The 6527-nt window shown below is 40.4% G+C and overlaps 1 non-coding gene across 1 annotated transcript; it reads right to left on the reverse strand.

The window, feature by feature from the left end:
- Positions 1–756: 756 nt before the first annotated feature.
- On the reverse strand, positions 757–862 carry LOC121207406 (small nucleolar RNA R71). Its single transcript, XR_005902497.1, has one exon. It is a non-coding gene; the product is annotated as a small nucleolar RNA R71 (small nucleolar RNA).
- Between the last annotated feature and the right edge of the window lie 5665 nt (positions 863–6527).

Genomic DNA, 6527 nt, shown 5'->3' on the forward strand with positions numbered 1-6527 from the left:
ATATTTATTACTTGTTACGAATCACGCGATCAAGTTTTTGGCACCGCTGCCGGGGATTCAAAATATTAGGAATGCTAAATTTTTATTACTTTACCAATTTATTTTTCTTGTAATTTAATTTTAGTTTATTATTATTATTTATTAATTTACTTATTTTTTCTCTTGGCAGGTTTTTATAGTTTATGACTAGAAAAAACCCGTCAGGACCATTACTTTTTGATGAAGAAATCGATCGCATAGTCCGTAGAAATCAAAGAGAAATAAGGCGCGACTTACGATACACGAAGAACGAGCGAGAAGATGATACTCGACCCCCAACCAACGAGATGGCTGAAAACCAAGGCAATCAGCTACCTCCTGCAATTGCGACTAATCAAAATCCTGCTCCACGTACTATGTATGATTATGCTAAACCTTCTTTAACAGGAACTGAATCTAGCATAGTTAGACCTGCTGTAGCTGCAAATACTTTTGAATTAAAACCTAACACTATTCAGATGATACAGCAGTTTGTTCAGTTTGATGGTTTGCAGGATGAAGATCCCAACGCTCACTTAGCGAACTTTCTGGAATTTTGCGATACATTTAAAGTCAATGGCGTTTCTGATGATGCCATACGTCTTCGGTTGTTTCCCTTTTCACTGTAAAACAAAGCTAGACATTGGTTGAACTCGTTACCACGAGGGTCTATCACTACTTGGGAACAAATGACCGAGAAATTTTTACTGAAATATTTTTCACCGGCTAAAATGGCTAAATTACATAATGATATCTCTTCTTTTGTGCAGATGGATTTAGAAACATTTTACGATGCATGGGAGAGATACAAGGACTTACTGAGAATGTGCCCTCACCATGGGTCACCGCTTTGGCGTCAAGTACAAACATTCCACAATGGCCTGAATCCCTCGACTCGGCAAATGGTTGACACAGCTGCTGGCGGAACCATCAACATAAAGACACTGGAAGATGCCTATGAATTTATAGAGGAGATGTCACTGAATAACTATCAGTGGCAAGTTATGAGGACAAAGCCAACGAAAACAGCCGGCGTTTATAACATCGATTAAGTCACCATGCTCTCTAATCAGGTAGAACTTCTCAATAAAAAGATTGACGGTTTACTTAGTTCTACGCAGGTACATCTAGTAATAAGGTGTGACTCAAGTGGCGGAGGTGTGCATACAGAATACCAATCCTTCAATCCTACAACTGAAGAAGAACAAGTCAACTATATGGGTAACAATAAATTTTGATCTCAAAATAACCCATACAGTAATACTTATAATGCAGGTTGGAGGAACCACCCAAATTTCTCTTGGGGTGGTCAAGGGAATCAAAAGCGACAAAATCCTCAGGGTTTTCAACAGCCACCTTATCAACAAGAGAAGAAACCAAACCTTGAAGAGATGCTTTCTAAATTCATCTCGGTGTCAGAAACTTGTTTCCAAAATACCGAGACAGCACTTAAGAATCAACAAGCATCGATCCAAGGACTTGAAACTCAGATAGGCTAGCAATCCAAACTAATCTCCGAACGACCACAAGGTAGCTTACCAAGTAATACTGAACCTAATCCGAGGGAACACCTCAATGCAATTAATACTCAAAATAAGGAAGGATTCATTACACCAGAGCCAGAATTATAGCAAGATAACGCGATGAACAAAGGTCGAGAAGAGGTAAATGATGATGATCCTAAATAGGTAAGTACGAATCATGAACCTCATGTGCCATATCCTAAAGCGATGATGAAAGACTGAACAAAAGAACAATTCGGTAAGTTTGTCAAACTCTTAAAGAAATTACATATTAACTTACCCTTTATTGAAGTTCTGTTATAGATGCCCAACTCAGCAAAATTCTTAAAGGAACTTCTGAGCAATAAAAGAAAATTAGACGCTACATCGCATGTGGAACTCAATGCAGTATGCTAGCTATTCTAAAGAAGAAGCTACCTAACAAATTGAAAGATCCAGGGAGTTTTACAATTCCTTGCTTAATTGGTAGTTTATCTGTGAATAATCCTTTAGCTGATCTAGGGGCAAGTATAAATGTTATGCCGTCTAAAATGTTTAAACGACTAGGTCTCGGTAAACCCAAACAGACTGGGATGAGCATACAATTGCCTGACAAAACAGTTAGATTTTCTAAAGGTATTATTGAAGATGTTCTCGTTAAAATTGATAAACTTATTTACCCAGTAGACTTTGTCGTCTTAGATATGGATGAGGATAACGAGGTACCTTTAATTTTAGGACGACCCTTTTTAGCAACTTTGAGAACTATTATTAATGTAGGCACAGGAGAGCTAACACTTCGTGCAGGAGACGACGTAGTAACACTCCAAGCATGTGATTCAGTCAAAACTTCTAAGACTCAAGATAACGCTATAAAACTTGTCGATGGTAAAACTAATATTCAATCATCCTTGCAGGAACCTCCTCGAACCAAGACAACAGAGACAGTGCACTATTATCAAGTAGCGAACAAAGACACCCATGAGGAACAAAGGCTTCAAATAGAGGAGCTAGATGAATGGTAAGCACACAAATCGAGAACACATGATAAATCGAAACTATGCCAAAACAAGCCCGATACCCCTCCTAATCAACTTAAGGTTGGCGATAAAGTCTTACTAGATGCTGCAGATCCCCACATTGTCACTACCACACCAAATGAGGAAATTCCTCTTACGGTACTCAGTATTTTTCCATTTGGTACGATGGAGGTGAGTCATCCTAAGTTCGGCACTTTTAAGGTAAACAATACCCAGTTAAAACCTTATTTTAAGATTGACAGCAGGAATGAGGAGTATGAACTCCTTAAACCACCATGATCATTCAACAGAGAGGTAAGCGCTTCTCGGAAGGCAATCCGAGCACTAACATATTTTGATTTCTTTATTTCTAGCACTTTGAATCATTAACTTAATCTTTGAATTGCAAAGTTTTTCAGCACACACAGCCAGGCACACGGGTGTGCCTAAAGCTGTGGCCAAACAGGGGAAGAGACACGGCCGTGCGATACAGTCGTGTTGAAGCGGGACATGATTTTCCCAAAACATGGGGTGCGATAAATCCCCATGGCCGTGGGTGAACTTGATAGGAGACCACGGGCGTGGGAATGGAAAACCACGGGTGTGCTAGGGACAAGGCTCAATTCTGTTTCTTCGACATGGGCGTAAGACAGGCTCGTGCCGTTCAGCCGTGTACCACAGTACACGGGCGTGCTACATAACACACGAGCGTGGAAGAACCGAACAAAGCTAGGCACGACCGTGCGACATGGCCATGTTCGACACACGCCCAAGACACACCAGCGTGGGATAGTAGCCGGGCACGGCCTAAATCGTAAAATTCAAAAAACACGGGCTCACCCTCAAAGTACACAGGTGTGGCCCTAGGCTGTGTGAACCTCCCTTATATAAGCAAACCACTGTTGATCTTCTTCCCCTTTTCAAAACCCTAGCCGAAATTTACCCTTCCCCATTCCCTAATCCCTATTCTAGCCACCATTCTCCAGATTCTCACTTCCCCAACCCCCAAACCACCCTCAAATCCACTCCTCTTGCATTAATCCCCACTTTCCCCTCTCTATACCCTCCATTTTTCCTCCATACGGTTATATCCCCGCGTCACACGCTCGTGCTCGCCACCAACATGCCCGTGCACCGCCCTACAGCAGCCTTTGGTTCACTTTCTCAACCTTATTTTTCCAATTTGTGTTGCTACATTAGTATTCTACATGCTTTACATAGAGATTGTTACTATTACAAATATGTTTTAAACCAATTAGGAATTTACTTTAGAATTTTTTATATTTGAATTGTTTAAGCTACTAAATAGCATATACTAGTTTTAGGCCTCTTGCTTAACTACTGATGTATCTTGGATTCTATCAATGCTCGTGTATTTTTAGGAACATTATGTCGTCATCGAGAGGCAAGAAGGGCGCGGTCCCATCCTCAAAGAGACGTAGGGACCGTATTCTTTCTCGGTACGTGCTACAGCCGAAGTTCGACACCCGTTCCTTGAATTTCTGCAAGCTTCGTAGGAGAAGCTATTTCAGATACTACGCGCACGACCCCTCACTATAGGTCGCTGCATTGAATGGGCTGCCGTAGAGCAAGTTCAGCTAGCTGATGCCATCCGCGCTCTCCTGTCCACAGACCCATGGGAACGGTTCTTCGTTATTACTAAGCCCACTTATTTAGAGCTAACTTTAGAATTATGCTCTACTTTTCATTTATAGGTGGTGATAACGAACAATGATGACCCAGGCACTATTCACTTCCGATTAGGCGGTCTAGTTCGCGCGATGAGTGTCCCAGAGTTTGGAGTCGCTCTGGGACTTTACACTGATGAGTTTATGGAGGAGGAAGACATCAATTCACTACCATGAAATATCCACATTTCTCCTTCCTTGTGCTGGAAAGCTTTGGCACCACTCTCTTCCACCTACGACCCCAGCCGCTCAAAAGCCTTAGCTCTCGCTCCTTCCCTACGCTATCTTCATGCCATATTGGCACACACCTTGACCGGGAGGAGAGAAAGCACCGGCGTCGTCAACACCAACGACGCCTACTATTTATGGTGCATGGCGAATGCACACGTGACTGACTTGGCATACTTTATTGCTTTTGCCATTCGTCATCAGACTGAGCGGCAAAGGAAGGGAGTGATCTCCATCGGCCCTTACGTGACGCACCTTGCCAGACACTTCGGCCTCCTCAACACCGTGGCCTAGTCATCAGCGCTTACACTGATAGGTCAGATGTCCCCACAGGGCATCACGACTATGTTACACATGAGGATGATCGAGTGTCGATGTGGGACCGATCCTCCTCAGTACCTTCTCTCTCATGCCATTGACGAGGAGGATCTTAAGGACATTCCTGATGATGTTCCCCCACAACATGAGGAGCCTTCCTCCGCGCCACTTAGGGAACGACCAGTTCATGCAGCTGCTTCATTGGCACACCTTTCCGACCAACTTGCCCACTTCGAGCAGTATTGCACTACACAGTTCGAGATGATTCATGAGCGAGATCAGTGACGGAGCTGACAGATGGACGATATGTAGGCCATGATGCAGCAGCTGTGCCAGCACTTTCACGTCGCCACCCCAGCACCACCACCTAAGGGCCCCACTGACTAGGATTATAGAATCCTCCCAACTTTTTATTCTTATTTTTTAATTTATTTTAATTTATTTTAATTTTTCTTTTTCTTTTTATTTTCATTTCAATTTTATTATTTTATTTTGAAAGACATATCTATATTAGTAAATTTTACTTTTTTCATTTTCTGGTATTTCTAACAAGTAATCCCACTACGCTCTCTTCCACACCAACTCTTAATAAGCTCTTCATGATTCTACAGACTTCTAAGCAAAGCTACTAGGAATATTTTATGGAATGAGGAAACAAATGGGAAACAATACCTCACGAGTGCCATGTTCAATGACCCAATTTCTTCATCTAGCCAAGAACAATGGCAGCTACTAGTTTCCCCAAACACTCCAGCCTCAGAATCAAGCTCCTCATCCATATAACAGGGAGTTTCACCTCCTTTCCTCTTATGATTTTCTTTATTTTGAATAATCTATCTTTGTACATTGAGGGTAATGTACATCTTAAGTGTGGGGGGGTGAACATGAAACCTAACTTTTTGCATTATTCTCAAATCCCTGAATTTGGTCTTGTGCTTAAGTGATTTTCTCATAATATCGATAAGAATGAATTCTGATTGATTTATAATTATTGTTGATATGTCGTGAATTAGACCAAGGGAATTGTGCATGATTATTTTATTATAGGACCTTAAAGAATCGAGCATGATAAGTTGATATTTTGAGAAATAAATTTTTTTAGACTAATTTTCGTAAATTGAGTATTATCTTGAAATCTTAAGTATACAGGAATGACATCAAAAACCCAAATTTTTGGTGAGATTTTTAAGCCTTTTGAGCATATAGCTTTCTTTCTTGCTCACTTCTTTTATGGTTTGAGTGTGTCAACATTGAACTGTTATTCTAAAACTTGCTTCGATTATACATGTCGAGATCACACGTATGATTTGATGCACTAAAATGATAAAGGCACTTAGGATTCAACCCATTTACTCCATAAAAAGAATTCCCACATAATTAAACCCTTAGCGAACCCCCCTTTGAGCCTACTAACCTTTTTTATTGATTAACCTTCATTATTAACCCATTAACCTATTATTGTTAAAATCATCTTACTTAATTTACTTTTTTTATTGAGATTAAATTTAATACTCTTACCTCACTATGTTCACCATTTTTTGTTACTGAATCATGAAGTATGATTTCTATATTATATTGACTTGATTTGTTCTTAAAAAAAACTCAGTATTATTATTGTAATCCTCAGCAAGCTCAAGTTGTCATGAACTCATGTAAAATAGTTCTAGATATTTGTTTGTGGTTCAATAATTAAGTTTTTGATAGTGTGGTAATATATTGCAATTATCTCGATTCTAACCCTTGTCTCTTCAACT

This window comes from Gossypium hirsutum, chromosome A09 (genome assembly GCF_007990345.1).
Source record: "Gossypium hirsutum isolate 1008001.06 chromosome A09, Gossypium_hirsutum_v2.1, whole genome shotgun sequence".
Taxonomy (NCBI): domain Eukaryota; kingdom Viridiplantae; phylum Streptophyta; class Magnoliopsida; order Malvales; family Malvaceae; genus Gossypium; species Gossypium hirsutum.